The 11,395-nt window shown below is 41.0% G+C and overlaps 1 protein-coding gene across 9 annotated transcripts in view; it reads left to right on the top strand.

The window, feature by feature from the left end:
- Positions 1-3,386: 3,386 nt before the first annotated feature.
- Positions 3,387-11,395, top strand: part of taf1 (TAF1 RNA polymerase II, TATA box binding protein (TBP)-associated factor) — a 154,499-nt gene continuing 146,490 nt past the window's right edge. For 3 of the 9 annotated variants that reach the window (XM_078546990.1, XM_078546991.1, XM_078546982.1), the window contains exon 1: positions 3,409-3,465. The gene's annotated coding sequence lies outside the window, so the exon portion shown is untranslated. Of the gene's footprint in view, positions 3,893-8,105; positions 8,284-8,790; positions 8,810-11,395 lie in introns of those variants that run through there. The other 6 variants (XM_078546985.1, XM_078546984.1, XM_078546989.1 and 3 more) reach the window with 6 other exon arrangements.

The following is an 11,395-nucleotide window of genomic DNA, read 5'->3' as shown; positions in this document are numbered from 1 at the left end:
GAATGGTCCCTTTGGAATACTGACATGGGAGGGGAAGATGTGTTTGGTGGTGGCATCATGCTGGCTTTGGCAGAAATGGTGGAGGATAATCCTTTGAATATGGAGACTGGTGGGGTGGAAAGTGAGGACAAAGGAAACCCTATCGCACTTTTGGGAGGGAGGGGAAGTGGTGAGGGCAGAAGTACGGGAAATGGGTCGGACCAAGGCCCCAAACACTCCTTCCAGTGGACTATCATCTTGCTCTCGTGCACATTTCTCTCCTCATCCTGCTACAATGTCCCAGTGAAGCCCAATGCAAGCTGGAAGAATAGCACCTTAACTTCTGATTAGGCTCTTTACAGCCTTCTGGGCTCAACATTGAGTTCAACAATTTTAGATCATGAACTCTGTCCTCCATTTTGAATTTTTTTCACTTAAGTGCCAGTCTGTATCTTGTTCTCATGCTTTTGCTTTCAGACAGTGCTGACCTTTATTCTGCTATTATTACCTACTCTGGATGAATACTTTGTGTCTTTAATACCATCATTACCATTTCAACAACATAAAACCCACCATATCCCTACCTCTCTTCAGTTCTGATGAGAGTCATATTGGACCTGAAACATTAATTCTGTTTCTCTCGCCACAAATTCTATCAGATCGGCTGAGTCTTTTTTAGCACTTTCTATTTTTATTTCAGGTCTCCAGCATCCACAGTATTTTGCATTCATCCCATCATTCATCTGTTGTTTTGCCCATTAACACATTCGCCCAGTTCACTATGGATAGTCTCAACTCATTGAAATCAGCCTTAACCTAAATCTAGAATCTTAGCTGTTTCATGTTTCTCTCTGTCAAATGCTATATTGAATTCAATCATATTAAGCTTGCTATTATTGTTCACGCATTGTTAGGCTGTTAACTAAATCTGACTCTGCTCATCGTTAGAAGCATATTAGATTTAATATTTATGAGCCTGTGCCTTCAACTGCCTAGACCTAAAGCTCTGAAATTCTCTCCCTAAACCTCTCTGCCTCTTTTCTCCATTAAGATGCTCCTTAAAATCTACCTTTATAATCTACCTGAATGTTGTTATATTTTGATAACTTTCAGTTAGTACTTTAGGTCATATTATTATGTTAAAATCTCTATGTAAATATAAGCTGTTAAATGTGTTAATTTATGTATAATTATAATCTCTTCGCCCCAAACAACAAGGTCAAATCTGGAGATATTGTTAATGGGACCCTAATGCAGCCGGCCAATACATTTTATATTTTGAGGCTCATTACTAAATGCAGGATTGAACACGCCCTTTTGCCTTGCCAACTGACCATCAGCCACCAGTGTGAACCAGCTAGCAGCCCTGCATTCACTCAAAGGACAGCATAAAGATGCATTTCCCCTATCATGATAAGCATTTCACTAACATATGGGCATGGAGCAAGTCAGATTATGCTTCCTGGCTATGTATTCTGTAAACAGCAAAACGATGGCATTTCCAGAGGAGCCAAAATACAAGAGTTTAATGAAATATGACGAGAATCTGAAACTTCCATTCAGCTTTATCAGTCACATGACACAGGACTTCATAGCTACCACCTGGCAAATATTTAACCTCTTTACCCCCCAAATTGATGCTATTGCTTCTAAATATGGGTCTCAAATATAACCTTGATATTAGGCTGTTATTAACCTCTATGGTTTTGAAAGGACAGATCTTCAATAGCTTCTTGTGGTCTTTTCCCTATCTTAAATTCCAGATCAAAAAAACTTTGTGAAAAGTTGAGTACCACGTAACTTTGCATCATGAATCTAATCCTTCCAGTTATATAAATATTTTAAAAATAGTGAGCAGTCTCCAGATTTTAAAGGTTCTACAACTGTTATAAACTGATGCAACATAATATGTTGAAGATAATGAAGCACCACCTAAGATTGTGACTGGGCCACCTGAAAGAAATAACTACATGCTTGCAACAACAAGCAAAGCATGAAAAATATATTAAGAGAGCTTGAATTAGAAAGGGATTCAAAAACATTAGAAGCTTAGAGGATGGCATGGCCATTTAGAAATGAAGTGCATTTGCCAATGAGATAGAGATCAACTAATCTAAGCACCAATGAGCCACAAATCCACACACCCAATGTACAACTTGGCAACCTACCCCATAAAACACATTTTGGTAATAAACCACCCTCTAATTTGTGAGATTATCCGGCACTTTCTATTCTCTCTACCCCATTTAGAGAACTGTCAACACGGTCATAAGTCAATCTCAAAAAGAAAGTATAGGTGACACCGGTTACCCTTGGTGCAAGAACATGCACACTCTCATGCATAATACCACCGTCTCATAAGTAAGTTGACTTGTCTTCCCAAGGGTGTTAACGTTTTCATGATCATCTGATGGTGCTTAAACTCCCTCTGCACAGCAACAGGCAAGCAGCTCTCATCAGCGTGTGTTCCCCTACCGTGACCAACCCTGATGAAGTCAAGAGATAAATTCTATGAATGAAATCCACTCCTTGATTACTATGCCAAAGTCAGACAAGCTAATCATTATTGGTGGCTTCAACACGAGTTAGTGCAGATCACCAGGAGTGGGATGGGTTCATCGGAAATCCGGGTTGGCAGTTCTAACACCAATGGGTCTCCTTTTGCTGAAAATGTGTGTTGAGCATGAGCCCTTAATCACCAACACATCCCCCTCCCTAATCACAAGAAGACTTGGATGTACTCCTGTTCTATGCAATGGCATCTAGGTCACCACCAGGCAGAGGGACAGGCAGATAAAAGCAAAAAACTGCGAATCCTGGAAATCCAAAACAAAAACAAAAATACCTGAAAAAACGCAGCAGGTCTGACAGCATCTGCGGAGAGGAACATAGTTAACGTTTCGAGTCTGTATGACTCTTCAACAGAACAGAGGGACAGGCAGGATGTGCATAAACAAAAGCCATGTGCAATGCTGATTGCTGGACTGACCACAGTCTTATTTCAAAGCAAAACATCAAGATCTATGCCCCTAGACACCCCAAAAGCATGACGGTCTAGCAGCATCTCAATGTCTCAAGACTCGATCAGGTAGTCATGAAGAAATCTCTCAGAGAAACTCGACAGTCGCCTGTGTACAGCGAAAATGGACACACTGCATTGAGGATGAATGGGGGACCTTCAGAGACATAGTGGTCCATGGATGATGCTGTCATCCTTCCGGTCAGTGGGTGGCGCTGTGATCTTCCCGATCAGTTGGCGGTGCTGTGATCTTCCAGATCAGTAGGCGGCACTGTGATCCTCTGTCAGTGGGTGGCCCTGTGATCCTCCCTGTCATTGGGCGGCGCTGCGATCCTCCCGGTCAGTGGGCGGCGCTGTAATCTTCCAGATCAGTAGGCGGCCCTGTGATCCTCCCGGTCAGTCGGTGGCGCTGTACCTGGAGGTTGCCGTTTTGCTTGTCGTGTAGGAAAAGAGACGGCGAGCATTCTGTAAGTATGTGTCGGGGTTTGTAGATGGGCATCGGGGAGAGTGGACGGAAACCCTAGAAGCTGTCCTTGTGCTGTGGGCTGACTGACAGTTTGACCTGGGTGCAGTAAGGATTGGACTCGGTTGGTTCTGAGATGCAGAGGAAGCTACAGAGTGGGGACGGCAGAACCGGAGAGGGAGCGGGGAATGGGCCTTTTAGGCTGAAGAAGAGGTTCACATCCCGGTGGGAGTCTCAATCTCCGGATTGAACTGGAGGGTCTGGGGCTTTGACTGAATCAGAGCCTTTGAATTTTGTTGCATCTCGCAGAATCTCGTGTTTTACTGTTTACAAAACGGGCTTTATTTTGCTCCAGGGAGGTTTGTTTCCCCTCATTCCCAGCCGTGACTTCGGCACCTCCTTGAGGTACTTCCATCCCAGCGTTTAGAGAGGTTAGTGGTTTTCAAATATTCCTATACAGTGGACTCACTTGAGCCTTTAACCTAGTTCATTTTCGGCGGCTTTGCTTACATTATTCGGCTCAGAGATTTGGGATAGTGATTGAACAGGGTTAACACCAACTTGTATTTATGTAGCACCTTTAATGCATTAAAACATCTCGAAATGCTTCGAAGTGTAATTGGGTAAATATTGACATTGAGCCAAAAGAGTGAATATTAGGACAGTCGATCAAAAGGTTGGTCAAAGAGGTGGGTTTTGAAGGAGCATCTTAAAGGAGGGTAGATAGGTATGGAGATTTAGGATGGAAATTCTAGTGTTTATGGCCTAGATCAGGGGTCAGCAACCTTAATAACAAGAAGAGTCAGTTTTTAAATTTAGTCAATGCAGTTTCTTAAGAGCTGCAATGCTGTTATGCAAATGCCAACCATAAATAAAAAGATAAATTTCAACAGCATTTTAAAGGGTTTTACAAAAAAGTTGTTAATTAAATGAAGTACAACGTTAATAAAAGTTAAAAAAAACAGCCATTCAAGTACCATCGAAATGTGTTCATTTGATCAAGCTGCACACAAGTCCTTAATGAGCTACAGGTTGCAGACCCCTGGCCTAGATGGTCGCCAGTGGTGGGATAGTGCAAGAGGCTAGGTTTTGAGGAATGCAGTGTTCCTTGAAAGTTATAGAACTGGAGGTGGTTACAGAGATAGGGAGGGAAGAAACAATAGAACAATTTGAGTATGAGGAAAATAATTTTAAAATGAAGGTATTGATGGACCAGAATCCAATATAGGACAATGAGCACAGTGGTGATGGCTGAACAGTAATTGGTGTATGAGGATATGAGTTCTTGATCCAAGTTTACAGAGAATGGAAGATGAGAGACTGGCCAGCAAAGGGTTTGAATAGTCAAGTATTGAAGTAACAAAAGCACGTATGTGGATTTTGGGAGCAGATGGGCTGAGGCAGGGATAGAGATGTGCAATTATTATGGAGATGGAAATAGGCAGTCTTTTGTGTTGGAGAAGTAAACTCAACTCAGTAAAAAGGGATGCCAAAGGTGCGAACAATCTGGTTCAGCATGAGGCACTGGCCAGCGAAGGCAATGGAATTAGTGGTGAGCGAATGGAGTTTAGCAGGGGCTGAAGGCAGTGGTACAAAAGCGAAATATTGCAGATGATGGAAATCTGAAATAAAAACAAATTGCTGGAAATACTCAGGGCTGGAAGCACCATTGGAGAGTGAAATGGAGTTGACATTTCAGGGCGATGACCTTTTGTCAGAACTGGTCCTTGCCTGAAATTTGCCAAATCTGATGTAGACAATATTTTTAGTCTTCCTAATGTTCTGAAGCACAAGGTAAGATCCTGGAGTGAGTGAGGCTGTGGCCTTATGTTGCTGCTGGAGGGAGGGAGGGAGGAAGAAATCAACTGGGAGGCTGGGCAAAGAATGAGCTAACTGAAAAATGTAGAGCAAGATAGCAGTCAACTGATATAGCATTGTGGATCTGACACACCAGGGTTAATAAACTCGAGATAGAAGAAAGATGCTTGGAATAACATAGAAATTGTAACTTGGAAACATGTTCCTTAGCCCAATCAGTCTGTGTTGGTGTTTAACCTGCACATGAGCAGTAATCCTGATCCGATTTGCATGCTCTGTCCTTGTATATCTTTATTCCGCTTGTTTAACTTATTCTTGAATGGGCATGGTTTCTGCTTCAATTGGCAACTCTGGTAGTGCATTCCACATCTCTTGATTCTCTCCAAAAAGAAAAACAAATGTTCCTCCTGCTCTCTGTCCTAAATCTTTTACATTTAATCTTCTGTCTATGTTCCCTTGTTTTGGATCACTCAACCACTGGAAATAGCCTGTTTCTGTGGCCCCATTCTTTCATAATTTTAAATATTTCTATCATATTGCCCTTTCATATCCTCTGCTCTAATAGAAACAGCTCAAATTCTTGTCATCTTATTTGTACTGCCTCATACCAAGCAGCATCATGGTTAATCTACGCTGTATCCTCTTTATTGTTTCAACATCCTTCCTATAGTATGAGTCCAAAACTGTATATTACCACCTGTTGTCTTACTATAGACATACAATTACAACTTGATTTTTTCATATTAATATCTTTTGCTATAAAACACAGTATTCCATTAGCTTTGTTTTCCTTCTGTGAAGCTGGATCCCTAACCCCTCTGCTCTTCAACATCAAGCTTTCCCCAAAAATCAAAATGTGCCACCTGGTATTTACTGACATTGAATGCCACTGGCCATGTTTTTTGGCCATTCCGCCATCTTCTCAGTATCTCCTTGTAGCTTCCTTTGATCCTCAAAATTATTTGTTTATGCCTCCTATTTTAGTGACCTCTGCAAATTTGGTCATCAGTTTGGTCATCAGTCTATCTTGCCCTATAACCAAATCACTAATATACACAGTAAGCAGAAGTGGTCCCAGAACAGAACCTTTTGGGACAAAAACAGAAAATGCTGGAAAAACTCAGCAGGTCTGACAGTGTCTGTGGAGAGAGAAAGACGAAGTTAATGCTTGAGTCCGTATGACCCTTCTTCAAAGCTGAAGAAAAGTGGAAATGTGATTAAATTTATACTGTTTAAGGGGGAGTGGGTGGAGCTGGATAGAAGGCCAGTGATAGGTAGGGACAAAGGAGGGATTGACAAAGATGTCATGAACTGAAGGACAAAGGGGGTGTTGATGGTAGTAGTTAGTGCTGAAATAGGTGCTAATAGTGGCATAAAGGTAAGAAAGCAGAATGTGATTATAGCAGAACAAGGGTAGCATTGTGTGAAAGAACAACATGGACAAGTGACAGATGGCCCTGTAGGGGAGGGGGTGGTGGTGGTGGTGGGGGGGAAAAAAGGATAGAAAATGGGATAAAAAAGGGGATAAAACTACAGATAAATGAATAAAAATAAGTGGATAAAAAATAAAAATGAATGTCGCTTGCCATTTCAACACACCATCCTGCTCTCGTGCCCACTTGTCCCCCTTTGGCCTGCTGCAATGTTCCAGTGAAGCCCAACACAAACTGGAGGAACAGCACCTCATCTTCTGATTAGGCACCTTACAGCCTTCTGGACTTAACATTGAGTTCAACAACTTCAGACCATGAACTCTCTCCTCCATCCTCACCCTCTTTTTTAATCCCCTTTCTTCTACATTCATTTTTATTTTTTACCCTCTTACTGTATTTTTATTTTTATTCATTTATCTGTAGTTTTATCTCTTTTTATCTCCCCAGCTCTGAAGAAGGGTCATACGGACTCAAAATGTTAACTTTGTTCTTCTCTCTCCACAGATGCTGTCAGACCTGCTGAGTTTTTCCAGCATTTTCTGATTTTGTTTCAGAATTCCAGCATTCACAGTATTTTGCTTTTATGCTAGAATCTTTTGGGACATGAGTAAACATCTTCATCCGCTCTGAGAAACTGCACTTAAATCCTACTATTTCGCCTCTTTTAACCAGTTTTATTCCAATTTATTACTTCCTTGTAATTCAATATTCCTTGATCACCTGTAATTATATGGAAATGCAACATGTCTCTCAGAAATGCCTCAAAGTGCTTCACATGCAATGAGTCACTTTTAAGTACTGTGACTGCTGAGATTGGCAGAATAGGGGTGGATGGAGACTTGATAACTGAGGTGTGGTTTTGTAATGTAAGTAATGCCAACTTATCTGGCCCCAACTAACCATATTGGAGAGAGGAAAGGAAGCTAAATTAAGGTTTGAGAGTTGTGGTCATGTAGGAACAAATATTAACAAATATTAAGAGGGAACATGCTTTAGGTTCTGAAGGATGGATATGTGAGTTAAAATAGCAGAGTTCTGAGATATAGAATTCTTGCATGTATTTGGTTTTAGACATAGAGTGTGAATGGACAGGATAGCCGAGAAAATTAATTGGTTTGCTGCATGGTTTAAGGAAAACAATGCATAGCTCCTAAATGGCTGGCGTTGGGTAGGGCACAAAGGGGTATGTGAGTGATTCATTGCAATTTAGGCAGACATCACAGAAATAACTATTGGGCACCATTTGAACAAAGTGAAGTGATGGGGGTGGGATGGTGTGGCGGTGTGGCATGCTTGGATTTGGAGTGTTTAAGAACAGGCAGAATAATAGAAATAATCACAATAGTGCCAAGAATGCTTAAAGATATCACATTATCCTGCAGCAGACCATACAACCAGGTAGGGAGTTAAGAGAGCAATATTGGGTGAATATACACAAATACCAGAAACATCTGAAATAAAGCAGTAGAGCTGCAGAAACTGGTGCCAACTAGTAATTGTTGCAGAAGACTTTCGATAGCTACAGCGTAATGGTTTTGATAGCCATTGGTCCACCTAACCTACTCTTCCAGGTATGCCAAAAAATTCTTTACTGTAATTCTAGAACTACTTGTTTTGTTTTCCATTCATTCCTCTTTTAAAAATCTTCCTTTTCTTTGTTCCAACTTCCTTGTTGGGACACTGTTGCACAGTTCTATCACCCTCTTCTAAAAAATACTGCCAATATTTGTTTTCTTTTCATTTGACACCCCTAAATTTAAACTGTCTAGTCCTCAAATCCTGTACCAAGTAGAGTAACTTTACTAAATCCAAATTGTCCAAAGCCATGAAGATCTCAAAAGACCTCTAATTGGATTCTCCTTAATCTTCATCTTCTCTCAAGAGTAAAACCCTCTGATAGACAATTTTTCCTTAGAATTCAGCCTTCCAACTTCAGAAATTAGCCTTAGTTCTCCTGTTGAAATTTTCACTAATTGTTCTTCCCTTTTGGTAATATATATATATATATATATGGATACCAAAACTGAACACAGTACTCCAGATGTGGTCTTGCTAAGGCCAGAGATGACTTTATTGTTATCTCTTTGGCCTTGTAAGGTAAACACCAGCTATATATCCCAATGGTTTATTTTCTGTCTTGATTGCCTATGAACACTGAACCAATGGTTTTAATAACTTCGCCATCAAAAATGAGATTTATTCTTTGCTGTTTGCTATCATTTAATGTATACTAACAGAGACTCATAAAATATCTCTGGTCAAATTAGTATCTATATTGCAATAGTACTTTAAATACAGGATTTCCAGTTATTCTTTCACCAAAGACTTTAACAGAATCAAAACTTCTCACTCTGCTTAAGAGCTATATATAGCTCTCCATGTAGAAGAATAGGCTAAGGAATGTAATTAGGCTTTGTCACTTGTTTATAGTCATAAAATACAAAAGTCTGATTGAGAACGGTTTTCCATGTTGAAAGAACAGGCTTACATTTGATGGGCTCTATATTATTCAAAGAATAAACCTATATTCCCTTGAAATCTGCCTGTTATAATTTCTGCAATTATCATCAAAGAAAACAGCATTCTAACTACCAATCTTGTTCCATGATAAAGTCCTTGATAAGAATTCAAGTTTCGTAGCAACATTATAACTGCTTCTTCTTTGAATCCAAGCTTGTGCGGTGGCATGTCCGTTGGGGTTAGACTGTAAAATCTCTGGAGGTATAGACTATTATTACCTTCTTCATCTATAGAATCAACACTGATGTATTCTTTTAATTCATCTGACAGCTTTTCTAAAACTTTTTAATTCAAATCTGATGAGTCTTCACTTTTAACGCAAAGCATGCTCTTTGAAGAATATGTTAATTCAAATAATTATCCCCAACATTTTGCCACACTTGACCAAATCCATAATTTCGTCCACCCCTCCCATGCCTCCTCTCCCTCCTATGCCATCCCCAGCCAGTCTGTCCTTCCATGTCATACCTCCTGATCCCTCATTCTGTCATCCCCCATCCCATGCCTTCCTGTGCCGCCCTCATCCCATGCCCTTACCTCTCTTGTCATCCCTCCTTCCATGCCATCCCATCCTATGCCTCCCCTGTCATGTCATCCCCATTCCACCATATTTACTCTGACACCGTTCCCCCACCCCCCAATCCATCCCTTGCAGTCCTCGACTGGCATTTTGAAAAACGTAATTAAAATTCAGTGAGATTGGTTATATCTAGACTAAACATCAGGCAACACTGACTCACAAAGTGAAACAGGATCTCAACTTTACTCATTAACTCAGGGGGCCAGGTGGGTCCCTTCCCTGGTCAATTCCGCTGCAGTTTTGGCTGTTGACTGAGAGGGCAGTCGATGCTGAGGTGATTCTAGGTGACGCTTGCGCATACTCATCTCCGAGCTACCTAATGTTAACATCATTAGAGGGAGGTGAGAGGAAAGGGCGAATCCTGATGCTTCTTGATGACTTCCCCCAGCTTTTTTTAAAAAAAACAACCGACCTTCATAACTGTCAGGGAAAATCTGCACCCTATCACACACAGACTTCATCTTTTCAAGAGGACAGTGACTCATCAACTGTTGGCAGCTACATGTGTGTCACTATTCCAATCCTTCACACGTCCATGTGCCTCTGTATGTGCCAGACACTGCCATCAAATATATCCACCAACAGATGTGCCCATTAAACTTCCAATCAAAACAGTCCACACAGACAAAAACATCAAACGTTATTATTATAGATGTACATACGAACATACAAAATAGGAGTAGAATTAGGCCATTCGGCCCCTCGAGCCTGCTCTGCCATTCAATAAGATCATGGCTGATCTGTTTGTGTTTCGAGTTCCAGATTCCCATCTACTCCTGATAACCTTTGATTCCTTTGCCTAACAAGAATCTATTTACCTCCACCTTTTAAATATTCAGTGACCCTGCCTCCACCGCTGCCTGAGGCAGAGTTCCAAAGTCGCACAACCCTCTGAGAGAAAAAAAATTCTCCTCATCTCTGTCTTATAAGGGTGACCCCTAATTTTAAAACAGTGGCCCCTAGTTCTGGACTCGCCCACAAGAGGAAACATCCTTTCCATGTCTACCTTGTCAAGACCATTCAGGATCTTATATGCTTCAATCCAGTTACCCCTTACTCTTCTAAACTTCAGTGGAAATAAGCCCAGCTTGTCCAATCTATACCCATAAGACAACCCACTCGCTCGAATATCAATCTGTTAAACCTTCTCCGAACCGCCTCCAAAGCATTTACATCCTTGCTTAAATAAGGAGACCAAAACTGTACATGGTAGTTGAGATGCAGTCTCACCAATGCCCTGTATAACTGAAGCATATGACCCTTACTTTTATGTTCAATCCTCCTCTTAATAAAGGAAAGCATTCCATTAGCTGCCTTGATTACATACTGTACCTGCACACTAACCTCTTGAGCCTCATGCACGAGAACACCGAGAACCCTCTGCACCTTGGAATTCTGCAGTCGTTCTCTATTTTGGTAATACTCTGCTTTTTTGTTTCTCCTGCCAAAGTGAACGGTTTTACATTTTCCCACATTATACTCCATCTGCCAGATTTTTGCTCAGTCACTCAACTTATCTATATCCATCTGCAAACTCCTTATATCTTCTTCGCAACATACTTTCCTACCTATCTTTATGTCAT

This window comes from Cetorhinus maximus, chromosome 8 (genome assembly GCF_964194155.1).
Source record: "Cetorhinus maximus chromosome 8, sCetMax3.hap1.1, whole genome shotgun sequence".
In the NCBI taxonomy this organism is placed as follows: Eukaryota; Metazoa; Chordata; class Chondrichthyes; order Lamniformes; family Cetorhinidae; genus Cetorhinus; species Cetorhinus maximus.
This window is presented reverse-complemented; position numbering and strand designations above follow the sequence as displayed.